The following is a 23,892-nucleotide window of genomic DNA, read 5'->3' as shown; positions in this document are numbered from 1 at the left end:
TAGCACTCCTGGCTAATAATTAACAACTATTTCATTCTTACAACACTAGGGCTAAGCTCTTATTTTTCTAGATCTATAACTATATTAACAATGGTTTCCATAGCACAGCCTTAGCACACTAAAAGCAAAAACACAGCAAGCAAACGTTAACCCAATAACTATTTTATAATAATTTTTCTTATATTTTCTAATAAAACTCCTTCATCCCTCAAAAATGCTCTATATCTATTAGGGCTTTTATATAATCAGGTTCTTTATGCTATTTTATGATTAAAATATTATAAGCAATCATGCATATTAGCACCAAGGGCATAAATGCATTTGGCTAACAGACTACCAGCAAAGGAGTTTAAATTAAAACACTCCTTTCACCCTAAATAATCTCATAAAATACCACCACCCAAAAAACTTATAGATTAAAGTTCTAAATTGATTCTTATTTGGAAAGAAATCTGGGAAGGCCTTCTGCCTATGTTACAGAAATTAGGGAGTAGTCTATTAAAGCAAGCATCAGAAGAACAGATACCATCTTTAAGGTGAGTGCCGGGGGCAGCTTTGGGGCAGCTTTTCAGAATCCCTGAAAACCTGATCCACCCTGCCCGTCAGGCTTTCTCCCCATGACCTTGTCATGGGTGGGATCTCGTGAGCTAGTCTTTTCGGAATCCTCAAAAACCTGATCCGCCTTGCCCGTCAGGTTTTCTCCCTCATGACCTTGTCATGGGTAGGATCTCGTGTGCTGGCTCCCGGCAATTATATTCTTTGCAGCCAAAGATGGAGAAGCTCTATACAGTCAGCAAAAACAAGACCGGGAGCTGACTGTGGCTCAGTCAGCTTATTATTGCCAAATTCAGACTTAAATTGAAGAAAGTAGGGAAACCACTAGACCATGAAGGTATGACCCAAATCAAATCCCTAATAATTATACAGTGGAAGTGAGAAATAGATTTAAGGGTCTAGATCTAATAGACAGAGTTCCTGATGAACTATGGACAGAGGTTCATTACATTGTACAGGATAGAGAGAGCAAGACCATCCCAAGAAAGATAAATGGAAAAAAGCGAAATGGCTGTCTGAGGACGGCTTACAAATAGCTGTGAAAAGAAGGGAAGCTAAAAGCAAAGAGAAAAGGAAAGATATACCCATTTGATTTCAGAGTTCCAAAGAATAGCAAGGAGAGATAAGAAAGCCTTTCTCAGTGATCAGTGCAAAGAAATAGAGGAAAGCAATAGGATAGTAAAGACGAGAGATCTCTTCAATAACATTAGAGATACCAAGAGAATATTTCATGCAAAGATGGGCTCAATAAAGTACAGAAATGGTATGGACCTAACAGAAGCAGAAGATATTAAGAAGAGGTGGCAAGAATACACAGAAGAACTGTACAAAAAATATCTTCATGACCCAGATAATCACGATGGTGTGATCACTCACACTCACCTAGAGCCTGAAATCCTGGAATGTGAAGTCAAGTGGGCCTTAGGAAGCATCACTACGAACAAAGCTAGTGGAGGTGATGGAATTCCAGTTGAGCTATTCCAAATCCTAAAAGATGATTTTGTGAAAGTGCTGCACTCAATATGTCAGCAAATGTGGAAAACTCAGCAGTGACTACAGGACTGGAAACAGTCAGTTTTCATTCCAATCCCTAAGAAAGGCAATCCCAAACAATGCTCAAACTACCACACATTTGCACTCATCTCACACACTAGCAATGTAATGCTCAAAATTCTCCAAGCCAGACTTCAATAACACATGAACGGTGAACTTCTAGATGTTCAAGCTGGTTTTAGAAAAGGCAGAGGAACCAGATATCAAATTGCCAACATCCACTGGATCATCCAAAAAGCAAGAGAATTCCAGAGGAAAAACAATCTATTTCTGCTTTATTGACTATGCCAAAGCCTTTGACTGTGTGGATCACAATAAACTATGGAAAATCTTGAAAGAGATGGGAATACCAGACCACCTGACCTGCCTCTTGAGAAACCTGTATGCAGGTCAGGAAGCAACAGTTAGAACTGGACATGGAACAATAGACTGGTTCCAAATAGGAAAAGGAGTACATCAAGGCTGTATATTGTCACCCTGCTTATTTAACTTATATGCAGAGTACATCATGAGAAATGCTGGGCTGGAGGAAGCACAAGCTGGAATTAAGATTGCTGGGAGAAATACCAGTAACCTCAGATACACAGATGACACCACCCTTATGGCAGAAAGTGAAGAAGAACTAAAGAGTCTGTTGACGAAAGTGAAAGAGGAGAGTGGCTTAAAGCTCAACAATCAGCAAACTAAGATCAAGGCATCCGGTCCCATCTCTTCATGTCAAATAGATGGGGAAGCAGGGGAAACAATGGCAGACTTTATTTTTGAGAGTCCAAAATCACTGCAGATGGTGATTGCAGCCATGAAATTAAAAGACGCTTACTCCTTGGAAGGAAAGTTATGATCAACCTAGATAGCATATTTAAAAGCAGAGACATTACTTTGCCAACAAAAGCCCGTCTAGTGAAGGCTATGGTTTTTCCAGCATTCATGTACGGATGTGAGAGTTGGACTATAAAGACAGCTGAATACAGAAGAATTGATGCTTTTGAACTATGGTGTTGGATAAGACTCTTGCGAGTCCCTTGGACTGCTAGGAAATCCAACCAGTCCATCCTAAAGGGGATCGGTCCTCGAAGGGGATCGGTTCATTGGAAGGACTGATGTTGAAGCTGAAACTCCAGTACTTTGGCCACCTGATGCAAAGAACTGACTCATTTGAAAAGACCTGGATTCTGGGAAAGATTGAAGGCGGGAGGAGACGGGGACGACAGAGGATGAGATGGTTGGATGGCATCACCAGCTCAGTGGATATGAATTTGAGTAAGCTCCAGGAGTTGGTGATGGACAGGGAGGCCTGACATGCTGCGGTCCATGGGGTCTCAAAGAGTCAGACATGACTGAGGGACTGAACTAAACTAAAAACTAAACTAAGTCATAGTTATATTCTATTTATTTCCTTGTCTCTTATTTGTATGATTTATTATAAAGCCCCCAAAACTAATTTATGGTGTCATTAATTTTTTTTGTCTTTATTCACTTTCATCTATATTTACACATGTACACAGTCTTGAATTTTTTTTTCCCCTACATGTGACTGTTTTGTCATGGCAACAGAGGTATTTGCTCCGACAGCTTTTCACCATAGCAGTTTGAAGGCAAAACGTGACTTTTTAAAAATTTTTAAACCATTTATTCCTGTTGAGTTTAATGGATGCCTTTAAGCTCACAGTGAGAAACTAGTCTTAAAAGCAAAGAACATAAAATAGAATGTACCCTGATGGACATATCAGAACAAAAGATGAATGGTTCCCTGTAGCAACACAATTTTCATAGTGTTAACATAGGTTTCAATTTGTTGCCACCTTCATTGAGTAAATTACCATGAAATTAAAAACAAATTTATTTTCAAGAATGAGTACTTTGGATAGTGTCATCTACCAAAGTATACATATATATATATATATATATATATATATATATATATATATATATATATATTATTGCTAGTTAAAATACACATATCTTGGTTGCCAGAGCAGTGGAAGAAAATAAAGTCAAAATGTTTGTAAAGACCTGGCTCTCAAAAGGCACTTTCACTACATCCAAAATCAACTTCAAATGGCCTACAAATTATTCAAATTCTGTTAATATTTTATGTTTTATATAAGTTAAAACCAAGAATAATGAGAATAATGATCAAATAAAATGATTGAATAAACTGTAAGTAGATATCAAAATCTTATTTTAAAAATTACAATTCATGGGATAAACAAATCCTTTAAGTGGCTATATTCATACTTATTTTGAATAATATTAAATATGAATTAGTATTATAAAACATCTATATAGAATACCTACTTATATTTAAGTAGTATGTATACATTAGTTATTGACTAAAAAAGATGCACAATGTGAGAGAGCAAGTTAAGTTTTATTTGGGATAAAATGAAGACTGCAGTCTGGGAGACAGTACCTCAGATAGCTCTGAGAAGCTGCTCCGAAGAGGTAGTGGAGGAAGGTCAATATATATGATTTTGGTGAAGGGGAGTTCAATGCAATCAAACACTTACTTTACAAGAGGTTTTCTTCACTAGGAGCTGATGTCGTCATGAAGGTATTTGGTGCTTTTCTAGATATGAGGAGATGCCAGGATCATGAAAACAGTTTCTAAAAATATCTAACTATCTAAAGACTTGTTCCACCAGTTTCACTGGGGCACAGAGTACCTCACTTTCCACTGTGAATTCCCTTCAGGGACTGTGGAAGGTCAGCAGCTTCAGCAACACAGGCAGATGGCAAATGCCCTTGTTGTTGTTCAGTCGCTGACAAATGCTCTTGGCAAGTGCCAATTTGTAGTTGACAGGCAAGTGCCAATCTGTAGTTGATGTTAGTTATAGCTTTACTAGAATGGTATATACAAAACTTTACTACAGTCCACTTAGCAGGTTGGAAGATTGAAATGATACTTGTACTGACATATGTTTTTCATAATAAAAATTACTCGAGTGGTATTTTCTAACTATTAAATATCAACAGAATAGTAGTCGACTCGATGGCGGTTGGTTTTGAGCGAGTCTGATGACACAAAGTAACAGAACATAAACTAATGCTAGAAAATGACATCAGAACTGAGCTTAGAAGGACAATTGAAGATTCACCAAAATATGCTCTTTTTGAGCAGAAACAATAGAATATTAATTAAAGTGATCTTTTCATAAAATCAAGTAGATTATAGTGTGTTAGTCAGATCAAAATTAAATAAAGAATATAGATGAAAGAAAGAATGGAGCTCAAATATTGAATGCCTTGGATGACAGATTGGTCGTAGCTCTTGAGTGTAAATATTCTGTAATTCCCATTTTGTGCTTCTGATGTGCCTTGAGGCAATAGTCCTATTTGAAATCGAGTGTTCTGTGTAGCCATGATGCTATAAACTGTGATGTTTTTAAGGGCTCAACTCCTGCATAGGGCATAAAAGGAATGTAGCTACTGCTTTATTTTTTAATTGAGGTATAATTGATTTATACTATTGTGTTGCTTTCAGGTGCACTCTATACTGATTCAGTATTTTTACAGATTAAACTCCAAAGTTACTACAAGATAACGGCTATAACTCCCTACATAGTACAGCATATGCTTGCTTCTTGTCTATTTTATACATAGCAGGTGTATCTTTAATCTCAGAGCTGAAACTTGTCACTCCTTCCTTCCCTCTCCTCACTAGTAACCATTAGTTTGTTTTATATTTGTTACTGTTTGTTCTGCTACATATATTTATTGGTGTTATTTTTTAGATTCTGAATATAACTGATATCATACAGTACTTTTCTTTCTCTATAACTTCTTACAGTTCAGTTCAGTCACTCATTTGTGTCCGACTCTTTGCGACCCCATGGACTGCAGGACTCCAGGCTTCCCTGTCCATCACCAACTCTTCAAGATTGCTCAAACTCATGTCCATTGAGTCAGTGATACCATCCAACCATCTCATCCTCTGTTGTCCCCTTCTCCTCCTGCCCTCAATCTTTCCCAGCATCGGGGTCTTTTCCAATAAGTCAGTTCTTCACATCATGTGGCCAAAGTATTGGACTTCAGCATCAGCATCAGTCTTTCCAATGAATAGAATGTTCAGGACTGGTTTCCTTTAGGATTGTCTGGTTTGATACCTTTGCCCACAAGGGACACTCAACAGTCTTCTCCAACACTACAGTTCAAAAAGATCAGTTCTTGGGCCCTCAGCTTTCCTTATGGTCCAACTCTCACACCCATATGTGACTACTGGAAAAAATATAGCTGTGGCTAGATGGACTTTTGTTGGCAAAGTAATGTCTCTGCTTTTTAATATGATGTCTAGGTTGGTCATAGCTTTCCTTCAAAGGAGGAAGTGTCTTTTAATTTCATGGCTGCAGTCACCATCTGCAGGGATTTTGGAACCCAAGAAAATAAAGTCTCTCACTGTTTCCATTATTTCCCCGTCTATTTGCCATAAAGTGATGGGACTGGATGCCATGATCTTCTTTTTTTGAATGTTGAGTTTTTCTTTCTTTCTTTTTTTTTTTTTTTTTGTAATTCATTTTTATTGAAGGGTAATTCCTTTACAAAATTTCACTGTTTTCTGTCAAATCTCAACATGAGTCAGCAATAGGTATACATATAGCCCCTCCCTTTTACCTCCCTCCCATCTCCCTCCCCATCCCACCACTCAAGGTTGATACAAAGCCCCTCTTTGAGTTTCCTGAGCCATACAGCAAATTACTGTTGGCAATCTATTTTACATATGGTAATGTAACTTTCCATGTTACTCTTTTCATACATCTCACCCTCTCCTCCCCTCTTCTCGTGTCCATAAGTCTATTCTCTATGTCTGTTTCTCCATTGCTGCCCTGTAATTAATTTCTTAAGTACCATTTTTCTAGATTCTGAATATATGTGTTCAGTTCAGTTCAGTTCAGTTCAGTCACTCAGTAGTGTCCGGGGCTTTGTGACCCCATGAAACGCAGCATGCCAGGCCTCCCTTTCATCCACCAACTCCCTGAGTCTACCCAAACCCATGTCCATTGAGTCGATGATACCATCCAGCCATCTCATCCTCTGTCATCCCCTTCTCCTCCTGCCCCCAATCCTTCCCAGCATCAGGGTCTTTTCCAATGAGTCAACTCTTCACATGAGATGGCCAAAGTATTGGAGTTTCAGCTTCAACATCAGTCCTTCCAATGAACATCCAGGACTGATCTCCTTTAGGATGGACTGGTTGGATCTCTTTGTAGTTCAAGGGAATCTAAAGAGCCTTCTCCAACACCATAGTTCAAAGGCATCAATTCTTCGGTGCTCAGCTTTCTTCACCGTCCAACTCTCACATCCATACATGACTACTGGAAAAACCATAGCCTTGAGTAGACAGACCTTTGTTGGCAAAGTAATGTCTCTGCTTTTATTTTTTTTTCATTTATTTTTATTAGTTGGAAGCTAATTACTTCACAACATTGCAGTGGGTTTTATCATACATTGACATGAATCAGCCATGGAGTTACATGTATTCCCCATCCCGATCCCGACTCGATTGTTCCTAACTTTCCTTCCAAGGAGTAAGCGTCTTTTAATTTCATGACTGCAATCACCATCTGCAGTGATTTTGGAGCCCCCAAAAATAAAGTCAGCCACTATTTCCACTGTTTCCCATCTATTTCCCTTGAAGTGATGGGACCTGATGCCATGATCTTAGTTTTTTGAATGTTGAGCTTAAACCAACTTTTTCACTCTCCTCTTTCACTTTCATCAAGAGGCTCTTCAGTTCCTCTTTGCTTGCTGCCATAAGGGTGGTGTCATCTGCATATCTGAAGTTATTGATATTTCACTTGGCAATCCTGATTCCAGCTTGTGCTTCATCCAACATGACATTTTTCATGAAGTACTCTGCATATAAGTTAAATAAGCAGGTGACAATATACAGCCTTGTCATACTCTTTTCCCAATTTGGAATCAGTCCATTATTCCATGTCTGGTTCTAACTGTTGCTTCTTGAACTGCATACAGATTTCTCAGGAGGCAGGTAAGGTCGTCTGGTATTCCCATCACTTTAAGAATTATCCACAGTTTGTTGTGATCCACACAGTCAAATGCTTTGGTGTAGTTAATAAAGCAGAAATAGATGTTTTTCTGCAACTCTCTTGTTTGTTCTGTGATCCAATGGATGTTGGCAATTTGATATTTGGTTCCTCTGCCTTTCCAAAATCCAGCTTGAACATCTGGAATTTCTTGGCTCACATATTGCTGAAGCCAGAAGATATATCAATAGCCTCAGATATGCAGATGACACCACACTAATGGCAGAAAACAAAAAGGAACTAAAGAGCTTCTTGATGAAGGTGAAAGAGGAGAGTGCAAAAGCTGGTTTAAAACCCGACATCCAAAAAATGAAGATCATAACATCTGATCCCATCACATCATGGCAAATGCATGGGGGTAAAATGGAAATAGTGACAGATTTTGTTTTCTTGTGGTTCAAAATCACTTCATACATGACTTCAGCCATGAAATTAAAAGACACTTGCTCCTTGGAAGGAAAACTAACAAATTTAGACAGTGTGTTAAAAAGGAGAGACACCACTTTGCTGACAAATATCATATAGTCAAAGCTGTGGTTTTTCCCATAGTCGTGTATGGCTGTGAGAGTTGGACCATGAAGAAGGCTGAGTACTGAAGAATGATGCTTTCAAACTGTGGATCTGGAGAAGACTCTTGAGAGTCCCTTGGACAGCAAGGTGATCAAACCAATCAATCCTAAAATAAATCAACCCTGAATATTCATTGAAAGAACTGATGCTGAAGTTGAAGCTCCAATAATTTGGCCACCTGATGAGAAGAGCTGACTCATTGGCAAAGACCCTGATGCTGGGAAAGATTGAAGGCAGGAGGAGCAGGAGAGAGGATGAGATGGTTGCATGGCTTCACCAACTCAGTGGAAATGAGTTTGAGCAAACTCTGGGAGAGGACAGGGAAGTCTGGCTTGCTGAAGTCCATGGGGTTGCAAAGAGTCAGACACGACTTAGAGACTGAACTCTACTGAACTGAACTGAAATAAAAGAAATAAGCCAGAAAATGTTTCACTTCACCCTCTTCCTAGCATAGTTTCAGAGGAAAATATGGATGTAGTTACTGTCTTTGCTCCTCTATATGTATGTTGTTTGTTTCCTCTGGCTTCTTTAAGGATTTTTTTCTTTATTTTTTTATTTTCTGTAACAGAAAATAATATGCCATGGTGTAGTTTTATTTTTCCCATCATATTCTGTTTGGTATTCTCTGATCTGAATCTGTAGTTTGGTGTCTAGCATTAATTTGGGAAATTCTCAATCATTATTTTTCAAATATTTCTTCTGTCATTTTTTCCCTTTTTCTTCCAGTATGCCCTTTGTGAATATGTTATTTCATTGTCCCACAGTCACTGAATATTCTGTGTTTTTTTTTTCCAGTCTTTCTTTTCCTTGCTTTTAGGCTTTCAAAAATTCTATTCATATATCCCCTAGCTCAGAAAATCTTTGCTAAGCTGTGTCCAGTCTAGTAATAAATTCATTAAAGGCATTCTTCATTTCTGTTACACTGGTTTTGATCTCTAAGAATTTTTTGCAGGTGGTTCTTTTCTGGGATCTCCTTCTCTCTGCTTACACTGCCTACCTGTTTTTGCATGCTGTCTAGTTTATTCATTAGCACTCTTAGCATGTTAATCATAGTCGTTTAGTTCCCAATGTAATAACTCCAACATCCCTACCATGTCTGTTTTGATGAATGTTTTGTCTGTTCAAATTGTGTTGTTGTTGTTTTGCTTTTGTTTTGTATTTTTTCTTGATATCTAGTTATGACATGCATGTAAAAGTAGTTGCTATAAATAAGAAGTTTTTTTAATTTATTTTTTAATTGGAGGAAAATTGCTTTACAGTATTGTCTTGATTTCTGCCATACAACAGCACAAATCAACCACAATTATACATATATCACCTTCTCTTGAGCCTCCCTTCCCTCCTTCCATCCCACTCCTCTAGGTCATCACAGAGTGTCTTTTAATAATGGTTTGATGAGTCACGAAGGGATAGGAAGTATTCTTTAGCCCTATGATTTGAACCTAATCATTCTGTGTGCTTATGCTGCTGGACTGTGAACTTAATACTTCTCAGTTGTTTTTTTCCCCTCTTAGCTTGGACACAATAACGAGGATGCAATGAAATAGGGCATTTGCCTTCTTCACATAGAAGGCTAAAGCTTGCAGTTGAGTTTCCTTTTTCCTTAGTCAGTTAGGCTCTGATAATATGCTAGCTGATTAAGCTCCTTTTTCAGCTTCCCTGGTGGCTCAGACAGTAAAGAATTTGCCTGCAATGCAGGAGACCTGAGTTCATTCTCTGGGTCAGGAAGATCCTCTGGAGGAGGAAATGGCAACCCACTCCAGTAATCTTGCCTGGAGAATTCCATGGACAAGGAGCCTAGGGACTAAATCCATGGGATTGCAAATAACTGGACAGGACTGAGCAACTAACACTTTCACTTTCAAGCTCTTTTTGCTAGTTTCCCTTGAGGCTAACCCCTTTAAGAACAGAGTGCTCTGACAAATTTCAAAATGAATTATTTCCTCTTAAACATCCCAGAAATCTGAGGAGATTTTTCTGCTATTTACTGTGGGAACCTGTTTGCACTCCTGGAGGTAACTTTCCCAATATTATGTGAGTCTTTCTATAAATGAGTCTTCCTGGAATTTTAACTCTTGTAGTTCACACAATCTCCAGCAATTCATCAGTTCAGGTTTTCCCATCAGGACACTGGTTCCCTTGGATGTTTCCTCTCATGTGTCTCTGCTTTGATAACCTGGAATTCCTACATTCACATTTCTGTGTCTTCAGTTTGGATGGTAGCAGTTTGTCCTGTATGCTCCCTTGTCTTATGGATCCAGATTTTTCAGACTGTTCATCTTTTTACTTGTTAGGACTGATGACTTCCAAGCTCCTTGCCTGTGGAATCAGAAACTAGAAGTCTTAGGCATATTTTTTGATCAAAATTGCATATGAATATTCAAATTTAACTCAAAATGCATACCAAATTATTAAAGAATATTGTTAAATATTTCATACTACCAAGGACAAATTTCAGGGATGATACAAAACAAAAATAAGAAGGCCATAATTATATGTCATCTAGTGATAAATAGAAGTTCAAGAATACATCAAGAGAAGACCAAAATACATTCATTATACATAAGTGACCTAAGTCAATGTTGGACTCAAACGTAAACAAGGTTAGGGCAAATGTTAAGAAAAACTGCCCTAGGGTTTTTGAGAGGAACTGAAGGTTTGGACTTAGGCACACGCTTCAATACTAAACATACAGCATGTCTGAATCACTGTTTTCTCAGATACAAATATATGAACAGTTGTCAAAAAGAAAAGATAAAGATTGGTTAAAATAAGTTTCTGATCAATAATTTAAATTGCATGTATGGAGTATTGGAAGGCAGAGAGTACATTTAAGAAACTAAACAAACTTTCATCTTGTTCTTTTCTGTGAAGACATGGACATAAAGTCTTACTCATTGAGAGAAGAGCAAGGCTTTGTAAAAATACCAATAGGCACCAAGAGAGAACTTAGGAGTAGTCCAAAATTTGATTGCAACTTTGAAAACAAAGCGATTAGAAACAGTCAATATTTCTGCAGTATCTTTTTTGTTTAAAGAAATTTATTGAAGTATAGTTGATCTACAATATTGTGTTAGTTTTTGGTGTACAGCAAAGTGATTCAGTTATACACATACATATATCCATTCCTTTTGAGATTCTATTCCCACATAGGGCATTACAGAGTATTAAGTAGATTTCCCTGTGCTAGACAGAAAGAGCTTTTTCAGTTATCTGCCATGTATATAGTTATCTGTATATGTCAATCTCATTTTCCCAATGTATTCCTCCCCTTAACTCTGGACACCACATTTGTTTTCTACATCTGTAACTCTATTTATGTTTTGTAAATAAATTAGTTTGCACCCATTTTTAAGATTCTACACATAAGCAATCAGTTCAGTTCAGTTCAGTCACTCAGTCATGTCCGACTTTTTGCGACCCCATGGACTGCACCATGCCAGACCTCCCTGTCCATCACCAACTCCAAGAGTTTACTCAAACTCATGTCCATTGAGTCGGGGATGCCGTCCAACCATCTCTTCCTCTGTCATCCCCTTGTCCTCCTGCCTCCCATCTTTCCCAGCATGAGGGTCTTTTCAAATAAGTCAGTTATTTGCATCAGGTGGCCAAAGTACTAGAGTTTCAGCTTCAGCATCAGTCCTTCCAATGAATATTCAGGACTGATTTTCTTTAGGATGGACTGGTTGGATCTCCTTGAAGTCCAAGGGGCTCTCAAGAGTTTTCTCCAACACCACAGTTCAAAAGCATCAATTCTTTGGCGCTTGGCTTTCTTTGTAGTCCAACTCTCACATCCATACATGACTACTGGAAAAACACATAAGCAATATCATATGATAATTGTCTTTCTTTGTCTGACTTTCTTCACTCAACATGATGAGCCCTAGCTCCATCCATGTTTCTGCAAAGGGCATTATTTCATTCTTTTGTATGGCTGAGTAATATTCCATTGTATATATTTACCACATCTTCTTAATCCATTCCTGTGTTGATGGGCACTTAGGCCCTGTCTATTGTAAATAGTATTTCAGTGAACATTGTGGTGCATGTATATTTTTATTATGATTTTGTTGGATATATACCCAGGAATGAGATAGCTAGACTATATGGTAGCTCTATTTAATTTTTTTTTAAAGGAACTTCTGTACTGTTGTCCATAGTTGCTGGGTTGCTAAGTCATGTCTGACTCCTTGTGACCCCATGGACTGTAACCCACAGGCTCCTTTGTCTGTGGGATTTCCCAGGGTTTTCCAGGGAGTGGGTTGCCATTTCTTCCTACAGAGGATCTTTCTGATCCAGAGATTGAACCCATATCCCCTGTATTGGCAGGTGAATTCTTTACCACTAAGCCACTAGGAAGCATTCTCAATAGTGGTTGTACCAATTTACATTCCCACCAACAGTGTTGGAGGGCTCCCTCTTCTCCACAACCTTTCTGGCACTTATTGTTGTAGATTTTTTGATGATGATCATTCTGATTGGTGTGGGGTGATACCTCATTGTAGTTTTGATTTGCAGTGTATTAAACCACCATTATATATATATTTATTTATTTATTTATTGTTAGCTATGCAAGTGGCACAGTGGTAAAAAATCTGCCTGCTAATGCAGGAGACATAGATATAAAGGTTCAGTCCCTGGGTCAGGCAGATACTCTGGAAGAGGAAATGACAACCCACTCCAGTATTCTTTTTTTTTTTTTTTTTTTTCACTCCAGTATTCTTGCCAGGAAAATTCCATGGATGGAGGAGCCTGGTAAGCTACATTCCAGGGTGTTGCAAATACTCAGACATGACTGAGTGACTGAGCATGTGAACACACACACACACACACACACACATGCAACTCATACTATTTCTTGGAAGTCCTTCAGTGTATATCTGAGAAACTACTTGAATGTTGGTCCGTTTTTGCCAGAATAGTTTCTGTTAGTTGAATTAGAACTTACCTCATTTAATTTCACATTGATAGGAGTGGGGCATTTGAATTGGTATCTAGAATTTATTCCAGTCTCAAAGGAAGAGTCTTTACAAAATAAGTGTGTACTGGCAGATTTAAAATATCTGTGGAAATTGCTCAATTTAGAGGCAGAAATTACTGTAGGCATTAAGAGTTTCCTGTCAAAAGATATGTCTTTAAAATAACTATTTATCCATTCGTCTGCTGATGGGCATCTAGGTTGCTTCCATGTCCTGGCTATTATAAATAGTGCTGCGATGAACATTGGGATGCACGTGTCTCTTTCAGATCTGGTTTCCTCAGTGTGTATGCCCAGAAGTGGTATTGCGGGGTCATATGGCAGTTCTATTTCTAGTTTTTTAAGAAATCTCAACACTGTTCTCCATAGCGGCTGTACTAGTTTGCATTCCCACCAACAGTGTAAGAGGGTTCCCTTTTCTCCACACCCTCTCCAGCATTTATTGCTTATAGACTTTTGGATAGCAGCCATCCTGACTGGCGTGTAATGGTACCTCATTGTGGTTTTGATTTGCATTTCTCTGATAATGAGTGACGTTGAGCATCTTTTCATGTGTTTGTTAGCCATCTGTATGTCTTCTTTGGAGAAATGTCTGTTTAGTTCTTTGGTCCATTTTTTGATTGGGTCATTTATTTTTTCTGGAATTGAGCTGCAGGAGTTGCTTGTATATTTTTGAGATAAATCCTTTGTCTGTGTATATACACCATAGAATATTACTCAGCCATTAAAAAGAATTCATTTGAACCAGTTCTAATGAGATGGATGAAACTGGAGCCCATTATACAGAATGAAGTAAGCCAGAAAGATAAAGACCATTACAGCATACTAACACATATATATGGAATTTAGAAAGATGGTAATGATAACCCTATATGCAAAACAGAAAAAGAGCCACAGATGTACAGAACAGACTTTTGGACTCTGTGGGAGAAGGCGAGGGTGGGATGTTTCGAAAGAACAGCATCAAAACATGTGTATTATCTATGGTGAAACAGATCACCAGCCCAGGTTGGATGCATGGGACAAGTGCTTGGGCCTGGTGCACTGGGAAGACCCACAGGGATCGGGTAGAGAGGGAAGTGGGAGGGGGGATCGGGATGGGGAATACATGTAACTCCATGGCTGATTCATGTCAATGTATGACAAAACCCACTACAATATTGTAAAGTAATTAGCCTCCAACTAATAAAAATAAATGAAAAAAATAAAATAAAATAACTGTTTACCCCTAAATAGACCAGGAAGTCACCTCTTCCTACAAATGACCACTAGACTGCTACATACTAATGTTATTCCTAATGATCTCCCTGTCTTTTTACTAATTATTTGTAACTCACAGAATGTTTCACACTTATTTTAAATACAATAGTGAGAATGTTTCTATAAGAATATATTACACCTCTTGGGGGCGTTGCACATTTTTCTTCTTTAAAACAAAATTATGTATGTAACATAAGAAAATCAGGGTAGTATACATTGTAGTATACAATCTATGTAGTATACATGTTACAAAATACCATATTTTTAAAAGATCAGTCTAGGACTCTAAGAAGCTGTTAACTACTAATTTTGCTAGATTGTTGATTTGACATACATTTAGCAGAAAGAAGTCGCTCAGTCGTATCTGATTCTTTGCGACCCTGTGGACTGTAGCCCACCAGGCTCCTCCGTCCATGGGATTCTCTAGGCAAGAATGCTGAAGTGGGTTGCCATCTCCTTCTCCAGGGAATCTTCCCGACCCAGGGATCGAACCCAGGTCTCCTGCATTGCAGCCAGATGCTTTAACCTCTGAGCCACCAGGGAAGCCCAACTTTTAAAATGTTTCAAAATATTTTTCTTTTCAAAATAAATGCAGCTGATTTAGTTAATATGTATATTATATATGCATATATTATTATATGGTATATATACTTATATAGGGCTTCCCTGATAGCTCAGTGGTAAAGAATCTGCCTGCAGTGCAGGAGACCAAGGTTCGATCCCTGGGTAGGGAAGATCTCCTGGAGGAGTGCATGGCAACCCACTCCAGTATTCTTGCCCGGAGAATCCTATGGACAGAGGAGCCTGATGGGCTACATCCATGGGGTCACAAAGAGTTGGAAACAACAACTGTAGTAACTTAGCACACACTCACATTTCACATACTTATAAAAATACTTGTATATAATTTACATATATGACTAGAGAATCGATTGGCATCTTTAAAGGAAAAAACATTGCCTTTACATTGTAAATTACTGGCTCTTGTGTCTTATTTCAGAGAGTTAACATAGTTTGTTTTACGTGAAGTAAATCATCAAAACTTAAAGAATTTAAGACTTTCAAGAAAGTTCTTAGATGTCTTTTTTAAAATGCAGATGTATTATCTCCTTTATCTGAATGTCAATTGCTATACTTGTAGTTCAGATATTATATGTCAAAATTCTTTTATAACCTCAGGAGGCTTAATTACTTCTGAGTTTATTTTCTAGATTTTGCTTATGGGTGTTACATAAGGTTATTGTACATCAGGGTTTAAGATAATCAATTTATACATGAGATATTGTGGGGAGATAAGTAATTATCAGAAATGCAAATACAGTTAACATAAGTTCGGAAGCATGTGGGAAGTCTGAGTATTGTTACAAAATTTTACTTAAAATATTTTAATCTAAAACTAACACAGATAAAAGAAATATTTAGCCTCTATAAAATTTTATATCCATTCAAGTAAAACAGGTATTCCTTTCCTGGAAAATAAAAATGCTATGGCATATGTTTCAAAGATTTCAACATATGCCAGATAAATAGAAGAAGTGATGAACTGCACAAAAGAGAATAGAAAGCAAATTTTCTCTGAATATTTTCTGATATGGTATGTCAAATTTTGACAGATGTGAAAGATGGTTAATCTAGTGAGGGAAACTTTTAGAAGAAACTTTAGTTAATATGCTTGTGTGAAGTGAAAGTCTTGTTGCTGTCTGATACCCAATTTTCTACTTGGGTATTTTCAAAATGTTAGTATTTGTGAAAGCTTATAAAAAAATCAAGACTTTCTTTTCATGGTTTATAATTGATTTCAATACTTTAGAGTCATATCATGTGAATAGTGTCAAAAATGTCAAAATAAAATTAGAATTTTTCAAAAAATAAGAAAATGTTGAATATATTTCATCCTGTCATATCTTGGAATCTAGACTAATTTGAAAAGGGGCTATATTTTCTCATTCCATTTGGACTAGTTTTGAGGATGAAAGAACATGTAGCAATTATTGTGGGAGTGCTCAATTTGAATAATGGCTGCAAAAGAAGTAGAGCCAATGTTAAAGCCTAAATGGACTCTCACAAATGACCACCACCTAAAGGATGTTATCTTGGATACATATGTAAAAATGATGCAATGGTCAAATTTTATTTACTACTGGCATAAACGGAATATATTAGTCACATCCTCTTCTAGAACTGAAATATATAACAGCAATGTGATTTTAATGGCAAACACCTGTAATAGATATTTCCATTAGGATGACATGTAAAAGGATATATTTTTGTATCCTGATTTGTTCTAGAGGTGATTGAAATAAAATTAAGAACTGGCCATCAGGTCAGAGGCCTGGAAATAAAACAATTGGAAGATTACTAATAAGGGGATCAGTGGTAGAGGCCTGTGGGTGGACATATGGGAATGGGGAAAAAAAAGTGAATATTTTTATAACAAACATTAACACCTACCATGGAAGAGATACTGAGAAAAAAGTAGTAAAGTGCTTTGGCCAATTGATATTCATCAGTTCAATTCAGTTCCATTGCTCAGTCATGTATTCATCAGCCTTTATCAATGGTCACCCTGAAACTGGCACAATGATCTTACCAACAGAATGGCCATAAGGGCAGAGATAGAGAATGCATATGGGTCCAACAACATCAGTTCTCAATTACCAAGGCTGATTTAAATACTACTGCCTCTGAATGTCTAATCTGTTAGCAACAGAGAGCAATGATGAGTCCTCCATATGGCACTGTCCTTCAAAGACACCAACCAACAAACCTCTTGGTATCAAGTTGACTAGACCAAGCCCTTTTTATCTTACAAGAAACAGAGATTAGTTGTCACAGAGAAGAAACATATTTTCTAGGTTTGAATCTGCCTTTCTTATCTGCAGAAGCTCAGCAAGCAGTATTACCTGGAAACTTACAGAATACCTTATCCAAAGCCATACAATCCCAAATAACTTAGCATCCAACAAGAAGACCCAATTCACAGCAATTGAGGTATGAGAGTGATCCCACAAATATGGATTCTACTGATCATATCACATACTGCACCATCCAGAAGCAGCCAACCACATAGAGTAATAAAATTACTTTAAAGCACATCTGAGCTAAAGCTTGGAAAGAAAACTCCGGAATAATGTTGTGTATGCATTAAATAAGACACCACTATATGATGCTGTGTCCCCGGCAGGAAAATTCTATGGGTCTTGAAACCAAAGAGTTGAAGCAGAATGAAGTCGTGTACTATCAATCTTAGTGAAACAGTGAAGGATTTTGTGCTGTACCTACAATTCCCTAAAGTTAGTCCTGCTCCTGCCAAGAAACATGACAAGGATATAATTGAAATACAAGCTATAGCTACTACAGGGCACTTCTAAATCTTTTTGTCCAGGAACCCACAGAAAACAAGAGGAGTCATGATAGCATCAGGGAGGAACATGTGGAGAACATATGTGATCTATCTGGGTCACTTTTGGCATTTTCTCGCCCCATTGTAACTATGACTGTAGATAGAGGTGTAGCCATCCCAGCCCGAAAATGGTATAATTACCAAAGACTCTAAGCAATGTGGGTTTGGATCATGCCACCAGATGAGCCACCAAGACTTACTGAGGTGATAGTTGAGAGTGAGAAAAATTTAAAACAGAAAATGAAAGAGGAAGTGTTATGGCACCAAGACAAACTATGATTACAGTGGTTGTAGTTCATCTCGTTGTCCTCTCTATACTAACTTTCCCCTAAGGAACAGTGATTCACAGAACCATGGAGAAACTCCTTCCTGAATGTGCATGGAGAAACCATTCCTCAGTATTCATGGTGGATTTTTCCTAAGAAAATCATCAATTATCAAAATCCAAGTATCTTTAAACCCCTTATAAAAAAGTGCATGTAGGTTATATGTGAATACTATGCCACTTTAAATTGTCTCTAAATTACTTATAATACCTAATGCAATGTGAATGCTACATAAAGTGTTGACAGCCAGCACACAGAAAATTCAGGTTTTGCTTTTTGGAACTTCCTGGATTTTCTTTTCAAATATTTTTAATCTGCAGTTGGTTGAACTGACAGCTGTGAAACCCTTGGATATGGAGTGACAAAAGAAAATCTGTTGTGCAAAGGGTGGAATGTGGCAGTAATATAAATGTACCATTCAGATCTCTTACATGGGGAGCATAATCAACGAGTGGTCCAACCTGTTATTGTACCAAATCCTCCGTGTTCACACCAAAGCTGCATTTCCCATTGGCTGCTGCTAACCAATGACTGAGAATGAAAGGGTACTGGAGTACTAAGGCAGTGTATGAGACTTCTTTAACAGGTGACTTTGGATGAAGAACTCCTCATCAACTTTTCTAAAACAGTCTTTGAAGACTTTCTACCCAATCTTGCTTTCTTCCCAGTCTCCTTCCACAGTTGTCAGACCTGCATTGCACTTTGCATGCTCTCTTTTCACCTATTCTGCTTACATGCATGTGTGCTAAGTTGTTTCAGTCATGCTCAACTCTTTGCGACCCTGTGGGCTGTAGCCCGCCAGGCTCCTCTGTCCATGGGATTCTCCAGGCAAGAATACTGAAATGGATTGCCATGCACTCCTCCACAGGCTCTTCCTGACCCAGGGACTGAACCCTTGTCTCAAAATTCTTGCATTGGCAGGCAAGTTCTTTACCACTAGCACTACCTGGGAAGCCCCATTCTTATTACCTCCTCTAATAAATGTCTTATACAGCTAATCTTGGTTTGGAATCTTTCAGGTGACACAAAGTACCAGGATTTATTTATCTTTAATATATTTTAATCAGGAAAAAAGAAACAAATTTCATATTTTGGATATTCATTTAATGTTAAACAATAAGCAATATAACTAAGAATAAAAAATTATTGGTTTTAGTTTGTTTTCACATGAAAAAGCAGCCATCATCCAATTTTTCCTTTAAATTTTATTAAACAGACAATAGGAAAGTTTCTTTCTATAAAATAGAAAGCTTTTGTTAAATTATCTGGATAACCACTTAACATTCAAATTGGTTTCACCATTGTTAAGTGCAGGCTCATTTGTAGGATTGAAGTATTTAGAGTCCATGTTTCCATTTACTCACTTAGCCTCTATGATAGGGTCTGAGTATATTCACAAGAGGGATTTTCCATGGTAAATTGCTGTATAAACTATGATGGTAATAATAATAATGACTAATTGTCCCCTATTATCTATCCTTCCCTTCTAACAATGGCCCCAGTTTTAGCTGATTACACAGTTGTTCTGAATATATATGGATTACCTTCTGGATTGGTATATTTATAATGTATTTCTGGTCAAAGAACTGAAAGTGGATACATGTGCAAATTCTGGATGCTTCCTGAAAGGAATGAGTGTGGCTGTCTTTGCTGCAAACTGCTGATTTGAATGCAAATATGATGACAGGAGTTCAAGAAACCATATTGTAGTTTCCTCTACTGGAGCTGGCTCTCAAGGATGCACTTTGGAGAACTCACAAGGAGCCAGCAGGAGGGTAGGGAGGTGGGAAGTAGACAGCATCTGTGGCTTTGTGGTTGCCTACACACTCAGTGAGAGAGATCCTCAAGTGGAACAGACCCAAAGAGTTCCATGAGCAGACCTTCTGCTGAAGTTCCAAAGTGTTCACTAGGAAACATGTTCCTTCAGTGCTGTAATATTCTTACCTGCCTTCTTCCCTTTCCTTTCCCTTCTCCCAGTCATGGATGTCCCCTCCTCAGAAATCTGGTTGCTGCCAGGACAGAAATGAGTTTCTCCAGCCACAACCTACACAACTGGAGTAGCTGGAAAGTTACTCAGCACTTTTGCTTTCTACCTCATCTGATGGAGAGGTTGCCACTGATGCTACCAAAAGTCCAGTACCTTGCAGAGTCATCCTGAGGAGGGGTGCTCCCTTAAAAAGTATTCCCCTCTCTATCTAAACTCATTTACGTCCCACTCTGACAATATGCCAGATTTTCCCATTAGGGAGACTGGACTCTCATAAATTATTTCACCAATGGGTATCTGACCAGTTTGGCACATTTTCCTGATCTTGGTAAGTGAGGGTGGCATAGGTTTACAGACTTCTTTGGGTGTGCAACCCTCACTGATGTTCTTTCCCACCACTTCCAAATGCACTGGTGCATAGAAACCACCTGGGTGTTTTGGTATAATGTACAGAGTGAATTCATTTATGGATACCCACTTTTGAATAAAGAAAAAGGCTAAAAAGGAATGACTCAGGCTACCATGATGCCTAAATCGATTTGCTACACCATGAGTGCTCAGTTGTATCCAACTCTTTGCAACCGCATGGACTGTAGCCCACCAGGCTCCTCTGTCCACAGAATTTTCCAGACAAGAATACTGGAGTTTCCATTTCCTAGTCTAGGGGATCTTCTTAACCCAGGGACTGAATCCACATCTCTTGCATTTCCTGCATTGGCAAGTGGATTATTTATCACTGCACCACAGGGGAAGCCCTTGCTCCACCATCTTCACTAGCACTTGATATTGTCAGCTTTTCAGGTATTAACAATTCCAATAGATGTGTAGTGATATGTCATTGCTGTTTTTATTTGCATTTCCCTGATGACATATGATGAGGAGTAGCTTTTCATATGCTGATTTCCCAACTGTATTTATTATTTGGTGAAGTGTCTGTTAAGGTCCTTGGCCCATTTTTTCTTATTGTTGAGATTTGAGTTATTTGTGTGTTTTGGGTAGAAGTATTTTATCAGGTGTATCTTTTGTAAACATTTTCTCTAGTCTGTTGTTTGTTTTGCATTCTCTTGAAAGTGTTTTATTCCAGCCCCCACCCCCCGAGCAGAGATTGTTTTACTTTCACAAAAGTCCTGCTTATAAGTTCTTTCCTTCATGAATTGCAGTTTTGATGTTGTACCTAAATATTAATCACCAAAATCACAGTCATCCAGGTTTTTCCCTATGTTCTCTTCTAGGAATTTTACAGTTTTTCATTTAGGTTGTAATCATGTAGAGTTAATTTTTCAAAGGATATAAGGTCTGTGACTAGATTCACTCTTTTGGTATATTGAAGGTCCAGTTTTTCCAGTCCCAGTTTTTGAAAAGACTAGTATTTTCTTCATTGTATGGCATTTAATCCTATGTCAAAGATCAGTTAACTATATTTAAAGAAGTCTATTTCTGAGCTATCTATTCTATTTCATTGCTCTATTTCTCTCTCTCTCTCTATTTTTTTTTTTTTTTTTTTTTTTGCTAATACCACACAGTCTTGATTACTCTAGCATTATAGTAAGTCTTGAAGCTGGGTGGTGTCAGTCCTCCAACTCCGTTCTTCTCCTTCAATGTTGTATTGGTTCTTATGGGTCTTTGCCTCTCCAAATAAACTGAAGAATTGGTTTATTAATATTCAGAAATAACTTGCTGCATTTTAAAGGAATTTCATTGATCAAGTTGGAAGAAATAAGATCTTGGCAATATTCAGCATGTCTATGAACATGGACTATTTCTATGCTATTTAGTTCTTTGATTCTTTGATCACAATTTTGAAGTTTTCCTGGCTTCCCTGGTAGTTCAGCTGGTGAAGAATCCACCTGCAATTCAGGAGACCTGGGTTCAATTAATGGGTTGGGAAGATCCGCTGGAGAAAGGATAGGCTATAGGCTACCCACTCCTGCATTTTTTTAACTTTCCTGGTGGCTCAGCTGGTAAAGAATCTGCGTGCAATGTGGGAGACCTGGGTTCAATCCCTGGGTTGGGAAGATCCCTTGGAGAAGGGAATGGCTACCCAACCAGTATTCTGGCCTGGAGAATCCCATGGACTGTAGTCCATGGGGTCACAAAGAATTGGACAGGACTGAGCAAATATCACTTTCACTTTCATATAGATCTTAAAAATGTTTTGTTTGATTTATACATAACTGTTTTGTGTCGGGGGCTAATGTATATGGTATTGCATTTTTTATTTCAAATTTCACTTATTCATTTTTGATATATAGGGAAGCAGAATTCTTTACACTAACCTTGTATCCTGCAACCTTGCTATAATCATTTATTAGATCCAGGAGTGTAAAGGAGTGGTCATTGGGGACATTCTTCTATTGTTCTTGATCTTAGTGAGAAAATTCATTCATAGGTATTATGTCAGTTGGAGGCTTTTTGAAGGTATTCTTTACCAAGTTCAGAAAATTCTTTTGTACTCTTAGCTTGCTGAGAGTTTTTAATCATAGATAGTTGTTATATTTTGTCAAATGTATATTCTGTACCTATTGATATGATCATGCAATTTTTCTTCTTTAGCATGTTAATGAGATGAAATGCATTAATTGATGTTCAAATGTTGAACTACACTTGCATAACTGGGATAAATTCACCTTGGTCATAGTGTATAATTTTTTTATACATACAATTTGATTTCCCAACATTTTGCTGAGAAATTTTACATCAATATTCATGAGAGATATTGATATGTAGTTTTCTTTTATTGTAATGTCTTTATCGGCTTTAATTTTAGGATATGCTGGCCTCATAAAATAGGTTTGGACATACTCTTTCTGCTTCTATTTTCTGAAAAATAATATAGAGAATTTGTATGAATTCTTCTTTAAATGTTTGGGACCTAGAGCATTCAGTTTTGGAAGTTTATTAATTATTGATTAAATTTCTCAAAAAGATACAGGCTGATTCATATTCTGTTTGACTTCTTATGAGTTTTGGCAAATTTTATCTGCCAAGAAATTTTTCAACTAAATTTATCAAATGTGTAGACATAGAGTTGTTCATAGTATTTCTTTATTATCCTTTTAATGTTCATGAACTCAGTAGTGACAGCCCTGTCTTTCATTTCTGATATTAGTAATTTGTGTTTTCCTTTTTTTTCTTAATTAGCTTTACTAAAGCCTTCTTGATTTTATATTTTTTCAAAATATGCAGCTTTGGTTTTTATTGATTTTTCTTGTTGATTTTCTGTTTTCAATTTCATTGAGTTCAGCTCTATTTTTTGTCTCTTTCCCTCTGCATGCTTTCAATTTAATTTTCTCTTCTTTTTCAAATTTTCTAAGATAGAAGTTTAGATAATTAATTTTAGATCTTTATTCTCTTCTAGTGAGGTAAACTTTTCTCTAAGCTTTCATTGCATCTACACATTTTAATAAATTGTATTTTTACTTTCTTTTAATTACAAGTAATAATAATTGTTTTCTTTGACCTGTGCATTGCTTAGGAATGTATGACATTTTGTGTGCTTGTTTATTTTATTCAAGTATAGTTGATTTACAGTGTTGTGTTAATCATTTATATATGCTCTTTCCATTATGGTTTATCACAGGATGTTTAATATATTTATCTGTGTTATAGAGTAGAACCTTGTCGTTTACTCATTCTATATATAGTAGTTTGTAACTATTAATCCAATCCCAAACTCCCAATCCATCCATCCACTTCCCCACATCCCCTTTGGCAAC

Source organism: Cervus canadensis, chromosome X (assembly GCF_019320065.1).
Source record: "Cervus canadensis isolate Bull #8, Minnesota chromosome X, ASM1932006v1, whole genome shotgun sequence".
NCBI classification, from domain to species: domain Eukaryota; kingdom Metazoa; phylum Chordata; class Mammalia; order Artiodactyla; family Cervidae; genus Cervus; species Cervus canadensis.
Note: the sequence above shows the minus strand (reverse complement) of the source record.